The sequence below is a fragment of the Ambystoma mexicanum genome, chromosome 4q (assembly GCF_040938575.1).
Source record: "Ambystoma mexicanum isolate Mex_15411 chromosome 4q, UKY_AmexF1_1, whole genome shotgun sequence".
NCBI lineage: Eukaryota > Metazoa > Chordata > Amphibia > Caudata > Ambystomatidae > Ambystoma > Ambystoma mexicanum.
This window is the reverse complement of record NC_090928.1, coordinates 528,701,010-528,718,615: the sequence shown is the minus strand read 5'-3', so window position 1 is coordinate 528,718,615 and position 17,606 is coordinate 528,701,010. Positions and strand designations below refer to the sequence as shown.

Here is a 17,606-nt window from a genome sequence, read left to right as displayed (position 1 = left end):
AGGCATCCAAAGGAGCCCGGCTAGCTCAGTCGGTAGAACATGAGACTCTTAATCTCAGGGTCGTGGGTTTGAGCCCCACGTTGGGCGAAAACAACTAAAATAATAGTGCTTTTTGACCAAAAAAATACATCCTATCTGTGGAAAACGGCAGTGCAGGGATAGGGAAGAAAACTATAGGCATCCAAAGGAGCCCGGCTAGCTCAGTCGGTAGAGCATGAGACTCTTAATCTCAGGGTCGTGGGTTCGAGCCCCATGTTGGGCGAAAACAACTAAAATTGTAGTGCTTTTTGACCAAAAAAATAGAAATTGAAAGTCTCTTTACAATATTTGCAATATTTTCATTGTTAACATGCAATATATGAATGCATGTCTGGATGATGTGTAATGGGGCAATACCACACCTTAATGTATTCACTGTAAAAGAAAAAGTATGTATCATCTTACTATAAAATAAAGTGGAGAAAACACAAATAAGACTTTTTTCCACACAGGTTTAATCGGCTATTTCCTGATATTCTTCAATGCGTTCTGATATTGACTGGTAATTGTGTTTGATACTTTCTTAGACTATTTCTGCCTCTGGCTGATGTGTATTTTCTTTCCAAACTCCACCAGAGCCTATGATTACACAGCATCCTATCTGTGGAAAGCGGCAGTGCAGGGATAGGGAAGAAAACTATAGGCATCCAAAGGAACCCGGCTAGCTCAGTCGGCAGAGCATGAGACTCTTCATTTCAGGGTCGTGGGTTCGAGCCCCGCGTTGGGCGAAAACAACTAAAATTTTAGTGCTTTTTGACCAAAAAAATAGAAATTGAAAGTCTCTTTGCAATATTTTCATTGTTAACATGCAATATATGAATGCATGTCTGGATGATGTGTAATTGGGCAATACCATACCTTAATGTATTCACTGTAAAAGAAAAAGTATGCATCATCTTACTATAAAATAAAGTGGAGAAAACACAAATAAGACTTTTTTCCACACAGGTTTAATCGGCTATTTCCTGATATTCTTCAATGCGTTCTGATATTGACTGGTAATTGTGTTTGATACTTTCTTAGACTATTTCTGCCTCTGGCTGATGTGTATTTTCTTTCCAAACTCCACCAGAGCCTATGATTACACAGCATCCTATCTGTGGAAAGCGGCAGTGCAGGGATAGGGAAGAAAACTATAGGCATCCAAAGGAGCCCGGCTAGCTCAGTCGGTAGAACATGAGACTCTTAATCTCAGGGTCGTGGGTTTGAGCCCCACGTTGGGCGAAAACAACTAAAATAATAGTGCTTTTTGACCAAAAAAATACATCCTATCTGTGGAAAACGGCAGTGCAGGGATAGGGAAGAAAACTATAGGCATCCAAAGGAGCCCGGCTAGCTCAGTCGGTAGAGCATGAGACTCTTAATCTCAGGGTCGTGGGTTCGAGCCCCATGTTGGGCGAAAACAACTAAAATTGTAGTGCTTTTTGACCAAAAAAATACATCGTATCTGTGGAAAACGGCAGTGCAGGGATAGGGAAGAAAACTATGGGCATCCGAAGAAGCCCGGCTTGCTCAGTCGGTAGCGCATGAGACTCTTAATCTCAGGGTCGTGGGTTCGAGCCCCACGTTGGGCGAAAACAACTAAAATGTTAGTGCTTTTTGACCAAAAAAATAGAAATTGAAAGTCTCTTTACAATATTTGCAATATTTTGATTGTTAACATGCAATATATGAATGCATGTCTGGATGATGTGTAATGGGGCAACACCACACCTTAATGTATTCACTGTAAAAGAAAAAGTATGTATCATCTTACTATAAAATAAAGTGGAGAAAACACAAATACGACTTTTTTCCACACAGGTTTAATCGGCTATTTCCTGATATTCTTCAATGCGTTCTGATATTGACTGGTAATTGTGTTTGATACTTTCTTAGACTATTTCTGCCTCTGGCTGATGTGTATTTTCTTTCCAAACTCCACCAGAGCCTATGATTACACAGCATCCTATCTGTGGAAAACGGCAGTGCAGAGATAGGGAAGAAAACTATAGGCATTCAAAGGAGCCCGGCTAGCTCAGTCGGTAGAGCATGCGACTCTTAATCTCAGGGTCGTGGGTTTGAACCCCACGTTGGGCGAAAACAACTAAAATTGTAGTGCTTTTTGACCAAAAAAATACATCCTATATGTGGAAAGCGGCAGTGCAGGGATAGGGAAGAAAACGTTGGGCGAAAACAACTAAAATTTTCGTGCTTTTTGACCAAAAAAATAGAAATTGAAAGTCTCTTTACAATATTTGCAATATTTTCATTGTTAACATGCAATATATGAATGCATGTCTGGATGATGTGTAATGGGGCAATACCACACCTTAATGTATTCACTGTAAAAGAAAAAGTATGTATCATCTTACTATAAAATAAAGTGGAGAAAACACAAATAAGACTTTTTTCCACACAGGTTTAATCGGCTATTTCCTGATATTCTTCAATGCGTTCTGATATTGACTGGTAATTGTGTTTGATACTTTCTTAGACTATTTCTGCCTCTGGCTGATGTGTATTTTCTTTCCAAACTCCACCAGAGCCTATGATTACACAGCATCCTATCTGTGGAAAACGGCAGTGCAGGGATAGGGAAGAAAACTATAGGTATCCAAAGGAGCCCGGCTAGCTCAGTTGGTAGAGCATGAGACTCTTAATCTCAGGGTCGTGGGTTCGAGCCCCACGTTGGGCGAAAACAACTAAAATTTTAGTGCTTTTTGACCAAAAAAATAGAAATTGAAAGTCTCTTTACAATATTTGCAATATTTTCATTGTTAACATGCAATATATGAATGCATGTCTGGATGATGTGTAATGGGGCAATACCACACCTTAATGTATTCACTGTAAAAGAAAAAGTATGTATCATCTTACTATAAAATAAAGTGGAGAAAACACAAATAAGACTTTTTTCCACACAGGTTTAATCGGCTATTTCCTGATATTCTTCAATGCGTTCTGATATTGACTGGTAATTGTGTTTGATACTTTCTTAGACTATTTCTGCCTCTGGCTGATGTGTATTTTTTTTCCAAACTCCACCTGAGCCTATTACACAGCATCCTATCTGTGGAAAACGGAAGTGCAGGGATAGGGAAGAAAATTATATGAATCCAAAAGAGACTTGCTAGTTTAGGCTAGCTAAGTTGGTAGAGCATGAGACACTTAATGACAAGGTTGTGGGTTCGAGCCCCATATTGGGCAAAAACAACTAGCATTTTAGTGCTTTTTGACAGAAAAGAGAGCAATTGAACGTCTCTTCACAATATTTGCAATATTTTCATTGTTAACATTGAATATATGAATGCATGTCTGGATGATGTTTAATGCGGTAATACCATACCTTAATGTATTCACTGTAAAAGAAAAGGTGTGTATCATCTTACTATAAAATAAAGTGGAGAAAACACAAATAGGACATTTTTTTCACAAAGTTTTAATCGGCTATTTCCTAATATTCTTCAAAGCGTTCTGATATTGACCGGTAATTATGTTTGATACTTTCTTAGACTATTTCTGCCTCTGGCTGATGTGTATTTTCTTTCCAAACTCCACCTGAGCCTATGATTATACAGCATCCTATCTGTGGAAAACGGCAGTGCAGGGATAGGGAAGAAAACTATTTTGTTTTTAAAGAGCCTACCTAGCTCAGTCGGTGGAGCATGAGACTCTTAAACTCAGGGTTGTAGGTTTGAGCCCCACGTTGGGCAAAAACAACTATAATTTTAATGCTTTTCGACAAAAAAGAGAGAAATTGAAAGTCTCTTCACAATATTTGCAGTATTTTCATTGTTAACATTCAATATATGAATACAAGTCTGGATGATGTTTAATGCGGTAATACCATACCTTAATGTATTCACTGTAAAAGAAAAGGTGTGTATCATCTTACTATAAAATAAAGTGGAGAAAACACAAATAGGACATTTTTTCACACAGGTTTAATCGGCTATTTCATGATATTCTTCAAAGCGTTCTGATATTGACTGGTAATAGTGTTTGATACTTTCTTAGACTATTTCTGCCTCTGGCTGATGTGTATTTTCTTTCCAAACTCCACCTGAGCCTATGATTACACAGCATCCTATCTGTGGAAAACGGCAGTGCAGGGATAGGGAAGAAAACTATTTGGTTTCAAAAGAGCCTGTCTAGCTTAGTCGGTAGAGCATGAGACTCTTAATCTCAGGGTCGTGGGTTCAAGCCCCACATTGGGTGAAAACAACTAAAATTTTAGTGCTTTTTGACCAAAAAAATAGATATTGAAAGTCTCTTCACAATATTTGCAATATTTTCATTGTTAACATGCAATATATGAATGCATGTCTGGATGATGTGTAATGGGGCAATACCATACCTTAATGTATTCACTGTAAAAGAAAAAGTATGTATCATCTTACTATAAAATAAAGTGGAGAAAACACAAATAAGACTTTTTTTCACACAGGTTTAATCGGCTATTTCCTGATATTCTTCAATGCGTTCTGATATTGACTGGTAATTGTGTTTGATACTTTCTTAGACTATTTCTGCCTCTGGCTGATGTGTATTTTCTTTCCAAACTCCACCTGAGCCTATGATTACACAGCATCCTATCTGTGGAAAACGGCAGTGCAGGGATAGGGAAGAAAACTATAGGCATCCAAAGGAGCCCGGCTAGCACAGTCGGTAAAGCATGAAACTCTTATTCTCAGGGTCGTGGGTTTGAGCCCCACGTTGGGCTAAAACAACTAAAATTTTAGTGCTTTTTGACCAAAAAAATTGATATTGAAAGTCTCTTCACAATATTTGCAATATTTTCATTGTTAACATGCAATATATGAATGGATGTATGGATGATGTGTAATGGGCCAATACCATACCTTAATGTATTCACTGTAAAAGAAAAAGTATGTATCATCTTACTATAAAATAAAGTGGAGAAAACACAAATAAGACTTTTTTTTCACACAGGTTTAATCGGCTATTTCCTGATATTCTTCAATGCGTTCTGATATTGACTGGTAATTGTGTTTGATACTTTCTTAGACTATTTCTGCATCTGGCTGATGTGTATTTTCTTTCCAAACTCCACCTGAGCCTATGATTACACAGCATCCTATATGTGGAAAACGGCAGTGCAGGGATAGGGAAGAAAACTATAGGCAGCCAAAGGAGCCCGGCTAGCTCAGTCGGTAGAGCATGAGACTCTTAATCTCAGGTTCGTGGGTTTGATCCCCACGTTGGGTGAAAACAATTAACATTTTAGTGCTTTTTGACCAAAAAAATAGATATTGAAAGTCTCTTCACAATATTTGCAATATTTTCATTGTTAACATGCAATATATGAATGCATGTCTGGATGATGTGTAATGGGGCAATACCATACCTTAATGTATTCACTGCAAAAGAAAAAGTATGTATCATCTTACTATAAAATAAAGTGGAGAGAACACAAATAAGACTTTTTTTTTACACAGGTTTAATCGGCTATTTCCTGATATTCTTCAATGCGTTCTGATATTGACTGGTAATTGTGTTTGATACTTTCTTAGACTATTTCTGCCTCTGGCTGATGTGCATTTTCTTTCCAAACTCCACCTGAGCCTATGATTACACAGCATCCTATCTGTGGAAAACGGAAGTGCAGGGATAGGGAAGAAAACTATAGGCATCCAAAAGAGCCCGGCTAGCTCAGTCGGTAGAGCATGAAACTCTTAATCTCAGGGTTGTAGGTTTGAGCCCCACGTTGGGCAAAAACATCTATAATTTTAGTGCTTTTCGACAAAAAAGAGAGAAATTGAAAGTCTCTTCACAATATTTGCAGTATTTTCATTGTTAACATTCAATATATGAATACAAGTCTGGATGATGTTTAATGCGGCAATACCATACCTTAATGTATTCACTGTAAAAGAAAAAGTCTGTATCATCTTACTATAAAATAAAGTGGAAAAACACAAATAGGACATTTTTTCACACAGGTTTAATCGGCTATTTCATGATATTCTTCAAAGCGTTCTGATATTGACTGGTAATTGTGTTTGATACTTTCTTAGACTATTTCTGCCTCTGGCTGATGTGTATTTTTTTTCAAAACTCCACCTGAGCCTATTACACAGCATCCTATCTGTGGAAAACGGCAGTGCAGGGATAGGGAAGAAAACTATTTGGTTCTGAAAGAGCCTGCCTAGCTCAGTCGGTAGAGCATGAGACTCTTAATCTCAGGGTTGTAGGTTTGAGCCCCACGTTGGGCAAAAACAACTATAATTTTAGTGCTTTTCGACAAAAAAGAGAGAAATTGAAAGTCTCTTCACAATATTTGCAGTATTTTCATTGTTAACATTCAATATATGAATACAAGTCTGGACGATGTTTAATGCGGCAATACCATACCTTAATGTATTCACTGTAAAAGAAAAAGTGTGTATCATCTTACTATAAAATAAAGTGGAGAAAACACAAATAGGACATTTTTTCACACAGGTTTAATCGGCTATTTCATGATATTCTTCAAAGCGTTCTGATATTGACTGGTAATTGTGTTTGATACTTTCTTAGACTATTTCTGCCTCTGGCTGATGTGTATTTTTTTTCCAAACTCCACCTGAGCCTATTACACAGCATCCTATCTGTGGAAAACGGAAGTGCAGGGATAGGGAAGAAAATTATATGAATCCAAAAGAGACTTGCTAGTTTAGGCTAGCTAAGTTGGTAGAGCATGAGACACTTAATGACAAGGTTGTGGGTTCGAGCCCCATGTTGGGCAAAAACAACTAGCATTTTAGTGCTTTTTGACAGAAAAGAGAGCAATTGAACGTCTCTTCACAATATTTGCAATATTTTCATTGTTAACATTCAATATATAAATGCATGTCTGGATGATGTTTAATGCGGTAATACCATACCTTAATGTATTCACTGTAAAAGAAAAGGTGTGTATCATCTTACTATAAAATAAAGTGGAGAAAAGACAAATAGGACATTTTTTTCACACAGGTTTAATCGGCTATTTCCTGATATTCTTCAAAACGTTCTGATATTGACTGGTAATTATGTTTGATACTTTCTTAGACTATTTCTGCCTCTGGCTGATGTGTATTTTCTTTCCAAACTCCACCTGAGCCTATAATTACACAGCATCCTATCTGTGGAAAACGGCAGTGCAGGGATAGGGAAGAAAACTATTTGGTTCCAAAAGAGCCTGTCTAGCTTAGTCGGTAGACCATGAGACTCTTAATCTCAGGGGCGTGGGTTCAGGCCCCACGTTGGGTGAAAACAACTAAAATTTTAGTGCTTTTTGACCAAAAAAATAGATATTGAAAGTCTCTTCACAATATTTGCAATATTTTCATTGTTAACATTCAATATGTGAATGCATGTCTGGATGATGTTTAATGGGGTAATACCATACCTCAATGGATTCACTGTAAACGAAAAAGTGTCTATCATATTACTATAAAATAAAGTGAAGAAAACACAAATAGGACATTTTTTTCATACAGGTTTAATCGGCTATTTCCTGATATTCTTCAAAGCGTTCTAATATTGACTGGTAATTATGTTTGATACTTTCTTAGACTATTTCTGCCTCTGGCTGATGTGTATTTTCTTTCCAAACTCCACCTGAGCCTATGATTACACAGCATCCTATCTGTGGAAAACGGAAGTGCAGGGATAGGGAAGAAAACTATACGAATCAAAAGGAGCCCAGCTAGCTCAGTCGGTAGAGCATAAGACTCTTTATCGCAGGGTTGTCGGTTTGAGCCCCACTTTGGGCAAAAACACCTGTAATTTTAGTGCTTTGCGACAAAAAAGAGAGAAATTGAAAGTCTCTTAACAATATTTGCAGTATTTTCATTGTTAACATTCAATATATGAATACATGTCTGGATGATGTGTAATGGGGCAATACCATACCTTAATGTATTCACTGCAAAAGAAAAAGTATGTATCATTTTACTATAAAATAAAGTGGAGAGAACACAAATAAGACTTTTTTTTCACACAGTTTTAATCGGCTATTTCCTGATATTCTTCAAAGCGTTCTAATATTGACTGGTAATTATGTTTGATACTTTCTTAGACTATTTCTGCCTCTGGCTGATGTGTATTTTCTTTCCAAACTCCACCTGAGCCTATGATTACACAGCATCCTATCTGTGGAAAACGGAAGTGCAGGGATAGGGAAGAAAACTATACGAATCAAAAGGAGCCCAGCTAGCTCAGTCGGTAGAGCATAAGACTCTTTATCGCAGGGTTGTCGGTTTGAGCCCCACTTTGGGCAAAAACAACTGTAATTTTAGTGCTTTGCGACAAAAAAGAGAGAAATTGAAAGTCTCTTAACAATATTTGCAGTATTTTCATTGTTAACATTCAATATATGAATACATGTCTGGATGATGTGTAATGGGGCAATACCATACCTTAATGTATTCACTGCAAAAGAAAAAGTATGTATCATTTTACTATAAAATAAAGTGGAGAGAACACAAATAAGACTTTTTTTTCACACAGTTTTAATCGGCTATTTCCTGATATTCTTCAATGCGTTCTGATATTGACTGGTAATTGTGTTTGATACTTTCTTAGACTATTTCTGCCTCTGGCTGATGTGTATTTTCTTTCCAAACTCCACCTGAGCCTATGATTACACAGCATCCTATCTGTGGAAAACGGCAGTGCAGGGATAGGGAAGAAAACTACAGGCATCCAAAGGAGCCTGGCTAGCTCAGTCGGTAGAGCATGAGACTCTTAATCTCAGGGTTGTAGGTTTGAGCCCCACGTTGGGCAAAAACAACTATAATTTTAGTGCTTTTCAACAAAAAAGAGAGAAATTGAAAGTCTCTTCACAATATTTGCAGTATTTTCATTGTTAACATTCAATATATGAATACAAGTCTGAACGATGTTTAATGCGGCAATACCATACCTTAATGTATTCACTGTAAAAGAAAAAGTGTGTATCATCTTACTATAAAATAAAGTGGAGAAAACACAAATAGGACATTTTTTCACACAGGTTTAATCGGCTATTTCATGATATTCTTCAAAGCGTTCTGATATTGACTGGTAATTGTGTTTGATACTTTCTTAGACTATTTCTGCCTCTGGCTGATGTGTATTTTTTTCCAAACTCCACCTGAGCCTATTACACAGCATCCTATCTGTGGAAAACGGAAGTGCAGGGATAGGGAAGAAAATTATATGAATCCAAAAGAGACTTGCTAGTTTAGGCTAGCTAAGTTGGTAGAGCATGAGACACTTAATGACAAGGTTGTGGGTTCGAGCCCCATGTTGGGCAAAAACAACTCGCATTTTAGTGCTTTTTGACAGAAAAGAGAGCAATTGAACGTCTCTTCACAATATTTGCAATATTTTCATTGTTAACATTGAATATATGAATGCATGTCTGGATGATGTTTAATGCGGTAATACCATACCTTAATGTATTCACTGTAAAAGAAAAGGTGTGTATCATCTTACTATAAAATAAAGTGGAGAAAACACAAATAGGACATTTTTTTCACACAGGTTTAATCGGCTATTTCCTGATATTCTTCAAAACGTTCTGATATTGACTGGTAATTATGTTTGATACTTTCTTAGACTATTTCTGCCTCTGGCTGATGTGTATTTTCTTTCCAAACTCCACCAGAGCCTATGATTACACAGCATCCTATCTGTGGAAAACGGCAGTGCAGGGATAGGGAAGAAAACTATCTGGTTCCAAAAGAGCCCGTCTAGCTTAGTCGGTAGACCATGAGACTCTTAATCTCAGGGTCGTGGGTTCAAGCCCCACGTTGGGCGAAAACAACTAAAATTTGAGTGCTTTTTGACCAAAAAAATAGATATTGAAAGTCTCTTCACAATATTTGCAATATTTTCATTGTTAACATGCAATATATGAATGCATGTCTGGATGATGTGTAATGGGGCAATACCATACCTTAATGTATTCACTGTAAAAGAAAAAGTATGTATCATCTTATTATAAAATAAAGTGGAGAAAACACAAATAAGACTTTTTTTTCACACAAGTTTAATCGGCTATTTCTTGATATTCTTCAATGCGTTCTGATATTGACTGGTAATTGTGTTTGATACTTTCTTAGACTATTTCTGCCTCTGGCTGATGTGTATTTTCTTTCCAAACTCCACCTGAGCCTATGATTACACAGCATCCTATCTGTGGAAAACAGCAGTGCAGGGATAGGGAAGCAAACTATTGGGTTCCAAAAGAGCCCGCCTAGCTCAGTCGGTAGAGCATGAGTCTCTTAATCTCAAGGTTGTTGGTTGGACCCCCACATTGGGTGAAAAAAGCTATAATATTAGTGCTTTTTGTCAAAAAAGAGAGAAATTGAAAGTCTCTTCACAATGTTTGCAATATTGTCATTGTTAACATTCAATATGTGAATGCATGTCAGGATGATGTTTAATGGGTTAATACCATACCTTAATGGATTCACTGTAAAAGAAAAAGTGTGTATCATCTTACTATAAAATAAAGTGGAGAAAACACAAATAGGAAATTTTTTTTTCACACAGGTTTAATCAGCTATTTCCTGATATTCTTCAAAGCGTTCTAATATTGACTGGTAATTATGTTTGATACTTTCTTAGACTATTTCTGCCTCTGGCTGATGTGTATTTTCTTTCCAAACTCCACCTGAGCCTATGATTACACAGCATCCTATCTGTGGAAAACGGCAGTGCAGGGATAGGGAAGAAAACTATACGAATCAAAAGGAGCCCAGCTAGCTCAGTCGGTAGAGCATGAGACTCTTAATCGCAGGGTTGTCGGTTTGAGCCCCACTTTGGGCAAAAACAACTGTAATTTTAGTGCATTTCGACAAAAAAGAGAGAAATTGAAAGTCTCTTCACAATATTTGCAGTATTTTCATTGTTAACATTCAATATATGAATACATGTCTGGATGATGTGTAATGGGGCAATACCATACCTTAATGTATTCACTGCAAAAGAAAAAGTATGTATCATCTTACTATAAAATAAAGTGGAGAGAACACAAATAAGACTTTTTTTTCACACAGGTTTAATCGGCTATTTCCTGATATTCTTCAATGCGTTCTGATATTGACTGGTAATTGTGTTTGATACTTTCTTAGACTATTCTGCCTCTGGCTGATGTGCATTTTCTTTCCAAACTCCACCTGAGCCTATGATTACACAGCATCCTATCTGTGGAAAACGGCAGTGCAGGGATAGGGAAGAAAACTATAAGCATCCAAAGGAGCCCGGCTAGTTCAGTCGGTAGAGCATGAAACTCTTAATCTCAGGGTTGTAGGTTTGAGCCCCACGTTGGGCAAAAACATCTATAATTTTAGTGCTTTTCGACAAAAAAGAGAGAAATTGAAAGTCTCTTCACAATATTTGCAGTATTTTCATTGTTAACATTCAATATATGAATACAAGTCTGGATGATGTTTAATGCGGCAATACCATATCTTAATGTATTCACTGTAAAAGAAAAAGTGTGTATCATCTTACTATAAAATAAAGTGGAAAAACACAAATAGGACATTTTTTCACACAGGTTTAATCGGCTATTTCATGATATTCTTCAAAGCGTTCTGATATTGACTGGTAATTGTGTTTGATACTTTCTTAGACTATTTCTGCCTCTGGCTGATGTGTATTTTTTTTCCAAACTCCACCTGAGCCTATTACACAGCATCCTATCTGTGGAAAACGGAAGTGCAGGGATAGGGAAGAAAATTATATGAATCCAAAAGAGACTTGCTAGTTTAGGCTAGCTATGTTGGTAGAGCATGAGACACTTAATGACAAGGTTGTGGGTTCGAGCCCCATGTTGGGCAAAAACAACTCGCATTTTAGTGCTTTTTGACAGAAAAGAGAGAAATTGAACGTCTCTTCACAATATTTGCAATATTTTCATTGTTAACATTGAATATATGAATGCATGTCTGGATGATGTTTAATGCGGTAATACCATACCTTAATGTATTCACTGTAAAAGAAAAGGTGTGTATCATCTTACTATAAAATAAAGTGGAGAAAACACAAATAGGACATTTTTTTCACACAGGTTTAATCGGCTATTTCCTGATATTCTTCAAAACGTTCTGATATTGACTGGTAATTATGTTTGATACTTTCTTAGACTATTTCTGCCTCTGGCTGATGTGTATTTTCTTTCCAAACTCCACCTGAGCCTATAATTACACAGCATCCTATCTGTGGAAAACGGCAGTGCAGGGATAGGGAAGAAAACTATTTGGTTCCAAAAGAGCCCGTCTAGCTTAGTCGGTAGACCATGAGACTCTTAATCTCAGGGTCGTGGGTTCAAGCCCCACGTTGGGCGAAAACAACTAAAATTTGAGTGCTTTTTGACCAAAAAAATAGATATTGAAAGTCTCTTCACAATATTTGCAATATTTTCATTGTTAACATGCAATATATGAATGCATGTCTGGATGATGTGTAATGGGGCAATACCATACCTTAATGTATTCACTGTAAAAGAAAAAGTATGTATCATCTTATTATAAAATAAAGTGGAGAAAACACAAATAGGACTTTTTTTTCACACAGGTTTAATCGGCTATTTCTTGATATTCTTCAATGCGTTCTGATATTGACTGGTAATTGTGTTTGATACTTTCTTAGACTATTTCTGCCTCTGGCTGATGTGTATTTTCTTTCCAAACTCCACCTGAGCCTATGATTACACAGCATCCTATCTGTGGAAAACAGCAGTGCAGGGATAGGGAAGCAAACTATTGGGTTCCAAAAGAGCCCGCCTAGCTCAGTCGGTAGAGCATGAGTCTCTTAATCTCAAGGTTGTTGGTTGGACCCCCCACATTGGGTGAAAAAAGCTATAATATTAGTGCTTTTTGTCAAAAAAGAGAGAAATTGAAAGTCTCTTCACAATGTTTGCAATATTGTCATTGTTAACATTCAATATGTGAATGCATGTCAGGATGATGTTTAATGGGGTAATACCATACCTTAATGGATTCACTGTAAAAGAAAAAGTGTGTATCATCTTACTATAAAATAAAGTGGAGAAAACACAAATAGGAATTTTTTTTTTCACACAGGTTTAATCAGCTATTTCCTGATATTCTTCAAAGCGTTCTAATATTGACTGGTAATTATGTTTGATACTTTCTTAGACTATTTCTGCCTCTGGCTGATGTGTATTTTCTTTCCAAACTCCACCAGAGCCTATGATTACACAGCATCCTATCTGTGGAAAACGGAAGTGCAGGGATAGGGAAGAAAACTATACGAATCAAAAGGAGCCCAGCTAGCTCAGTCGGTAGAGCATGAGACTCTTAATCGCAGGGTTGTCGGTTTGAGCCCCACTTTGGGCAAAAACAACTGTAATTTTAGTGCTTTTCGACAAAAAAGAGAGAAATTGAAAGTCTCTTCACAATATTTGCAGTATTTTCATTGTTAACATTCAATATATGAATACATGTCTGGATGATGTGTAATGGGGCAATACCATACCTTAATGTATTCACTGCAAAAGAAAAAGTATGTATCATCTTACTATAAAATAAAGTGGAGAGAACACAAATAAGACTTTTTTTTCACACAGGTTTAATCAGCTATTTCCTGATATTCTTCAATGCGTTCTGATATTGACTGGTAATTGTGTTTGATACTTTCTTAGACTATTTCTGCCTCTGGCTGATGTGTATTTTTTTTCCAAACTCCACCTGAGCCTATTACACAGCATCCTATCTGTGGAAAACGGAAGTGCAGGGATAGGGAAGAAAATTATATGAATCCAAAAGAGACTTGCTAGTTTAGGCTAGCTAAGTTGGTAGAGCATAAGATTCTTAATGTCAAGGTTGTGGGTTCGAGCCCCATGTTGGGCAAAACCAACTAGCATTTTAGTGCTTTTTGACAGAAAAGAGAGCAATTGAACGTCTCTTCACAATATTTGCAATATATTCATTGTTAACATTCAATATATGAATGCATGTCTGGATGATGTTTAATGCGGTAATACCATACCTTAATGTATTCACTGTAAAAGAAAAGGTGTGTATCATCTTACTATAAAATAAAGTGGAGAAAACACAAATAGGACATTTTTTTCACACAGGTTTAATCGGCTATTTCCTGATATTCTTCAAAGCGTTCTGATATTGACTGGTAATTATGTTTGATACTTTCTTAGACTATTTCTGCCTCTGGCTGATGTGTATTTTCTTTCCAAACTCCACCTTAGCCTATGATTACACAGCATCCTATCTGTGGAAAACGGCAGTGCAGGGATAGGGAAGAAAACTATTTGGTTCCAAAGGAGCCCGTCTAGCTCAGTCGGTAGAGCATGAGACGCTTAATCTCAGGGATGTAGGTTTGAGCCCCACGTTGGGCAAAAACAACTATAATTTTAGTGCTTTTCGACAAAAAAGAGAGAAATTGAAAGTCTCTTCACAATATTTGCAGTATTTTCATTGTTAACATTCAATATATGAATACAAGTCTGGATGATGTTTAATGCGGCAATACCATACCTTAATGTATTCACTGTAAAAGAAAAAGTGTGAATCATCTTACTATAAAATAAAGTGGAGAAAACACAAATAGGACATTTTTTCACACAGGTTTAATCGGCTATTTCATGATATTCTTCAAAGCGTTCTGATATTGACTGGTAATTGTGTTTGATACTTTCTTAGACTATTTCTGCCTCTGGCTGATGTGTATTTTTTTTCCAAACTCCACCTGAGCCTATTACACAGCATCCTATCTGTGGAAAACGGAAGTGCAGGGATAGGGAAGAAAATTATATGAATCCAAAGGAGACCCGCTAGTTTAGGCTAGCTAAGTTGGTAGAGCATAAGACTCTTAACGTCAAGGTCGTGGGTTCGAGCCCCATGTTGGGCAAAAACAACTAGCATTTTAGTGCTTTTTGACAGAAAAGAGAGCAATTGAACGTCTCTTCACAATATTTGCAATATTTTCATTGTGAACATTCAATATATGAATGCATGTCTGGATGATGTTTAATGCGGTAATACCATACCTTAATGTATTCACTGTAAAAGAAAAGGTGTGTATCATCTTACTATAAAATAAAGTGGAGAAAACACAAATAGGACATTTTTTTCACACAGGTTTAATCGGCTATTTCCTGATATTCTTCAAAGCGTTCTGATATTGACTGGTAATTATGTTTGATACTTTCTTAGACTATTTCTGCCTCTGGCTGATGTGTATTTTCTTTCCAAACTCCACCTGAGCCTATGATTACACAGCATCCTATCTGTGGAAAACGGCAGTGCAGGGATAGGGAAGAAAACTATTTGGTTCCAAAAGAGCCCGTCTAGCTCAGTCGGTAGAGCATGAGACTCTTAATCGCAGGGTTGTCGGTTTGAGCCCCACTTTGGGCAAAAACAACTGTAATTTTAGTGCTTTTCGACAAAAAAGAGAGAAATTGAAAGTCTCTTCACAATATTTGCAGTATTTTCATTGTTAACATTCAATATATGAATACATGTCTGGATGATGTGTAATGGGGCAATACCATACCTTAATGTATTCACTGCAAAAGAAAAAGTATGTATCATCTTACTATAAAATAAAGTGGAGAGAACACAAATAAGACTTTTTTTTCACACAGGTTTAATCGGCTATTTCCTGATATTCTTCAATGCGTTCTGATATTGACTGGTAATTGTGTTTGATACTTTCTTAGACTATTTCTGCCTCTGGCTGATGTGTATTTTTTTTCCAAACTCCACCTGAGCCTATTACACAGAATCCTATCTGTGGAAAACGGAAGTGCAGGGATAGGGAAGAAAATTATATGAATCCAAAAGAGACTTGCTAGTTTAGGCTAGCTAAGTTGGTAGAGCATGAGACACTTAATCACAAGGTTGTGGGTTCGAGCCCCATGTTGGGCAAAAACAACTAGCATTTTAGTGCTTTTTGACAGAAAAGAGAGCAATTGAACGTCTCTTCACAATATTTGCAATATTTTCATTGTTAACATTGAATATATGAATGCATGTCTGGATGATGTTTAATGCGGTAATACCATACCTTAATGTATTCACTGTAAAAGAAAAGGTGTGTATCATCTTACTATAAAATAAAGTGGAGAAAACACAAATAGGACATTTTTTTCACACAGGTTTAATCGGCTATTTCCTGATATTCTTCAAAACGTTCTGATATTGACTGGTAATTATGTTTGATACTTTCTTAGACTATTTCTGCCTCTGGCTGATGTGTATTTTCTTTCCAAACTCCACCTGAGCCTATAATTACACAGCATCCTATCTGTGGAAAACGGCAGTGCAGGGATAGGGAAGAAAACTAGTTGGTTCCAAAAGAGCCCGTCTAGCTTAGTCGGTAGACCATGAGACTCTTAATCTCAGGGTCGTGGGTTCAAGCCCCACGTTGGGCGAAAACAACTAAAATTTGAGTGCTTTTTGTCAAAAAAGAGAGAAATTGAAAGTCTCTTCACAATGTTTGCAATATTTTCATTGTTAACATTCAATATGTGAATGCATGTCAGGATGATGTTTAATGGGGTAATACCATACCTTAATGGATTCACTGTAAAAGAAAAAGTGTGTATCATCTTACTATAAAATAAAGTGGAGAAAACACAAATAGGAAATTTTTTTTTCACACAGGTTTAATCAGCTATTTCCTGATATTCTTCAAAGCGTTCTAATATTGACTGGTAATTATGTTTGATACTTTCTTAGACTATTTCTGCCTCTGGCTGATGTGTATTTTCTTTCCAAACTCCACCTGAGCCTATGATTACACAGCATCCTATCTGTGGAAAACGGAAGTGCAGGGATAGGGAAGAAAACTATACGAATCAAAAGGAGCCCAGCTAGCTCAGTCGGTAGAGCATGAGACTCTTAATCGCAGGGTTGTCGGTTTGAGCCCCACTTTGGGCAGAAACAACTGTAATTTTAGTGCTTTTCGACAAAAAAGAGAGAAATTGAAAGTCTCTTCACAATATTTGCAGTATTTTCATTGTTAACATTCAATATATGAATACATGTCAGGATAATGTGTAATGGGGCAATACCATACCTTAATGTATTCACTGCAAAAGAAAAAGTATGTATCATCTTACTATAAAATAAAGTGGAGAGAACACAAATAAGACTTTTTTTTCACACAGGTTTAATCGGCTATTTCCTGATATTCTTCAATGCGTTCTGATATTGACTGGTAATTGTGTTTGATACTTTCTTAGACTATTCTGCCTCTGGCTGATGTGCATTTTCTTTCCAAACTCCACCTGAGCCTATGATTACACAGCATCCTATCTGTGGAAAACGGCAGTGCAGGGATAGGGAAGAAAACTATAAGCATCCAAAGGAGCCCGGCTAGCTCAGTCGGTAGAGCATGAAACTCTTAATCTCAGGGTTGTAGGTTTGAGCCCCACGTTGGGCAAAAACATCTATAATTTTAATGCTTTTCGACAAAAAAGAGAGAAATTGAAAGTCTCTTCACAATATTTGCAGTATTTTCATTGTTAACATTCAATATATGAATACAAGTCTGGATGATGTTTAATGCGGCAATACCATATCTTAATGTATTCACTGTAAAAGAAAAAGTGTGTATCA

At 36.8% G+C, this 17,606-nt stretch overlaps 1 non-coding gene across 1 annotated transcript; it reads left to right on the top strand.

Annotated features, from left to right (window-relative positions):
• Positions 1 to 2,643: 2,643 nt before the first annotated feature.
• Positions 2,644 to 2,716, top strand: TRNAK-CUU (transfer RNA lysine (anticodon CUU)). Its single transcript has one exon. It is a non-coding gene; the product is annotated as a tRNA-Lys (tRNA).
• The last annotated feature ends 14,890 nt before the right edge of the window (positions 2,717 to 17,606 follow it).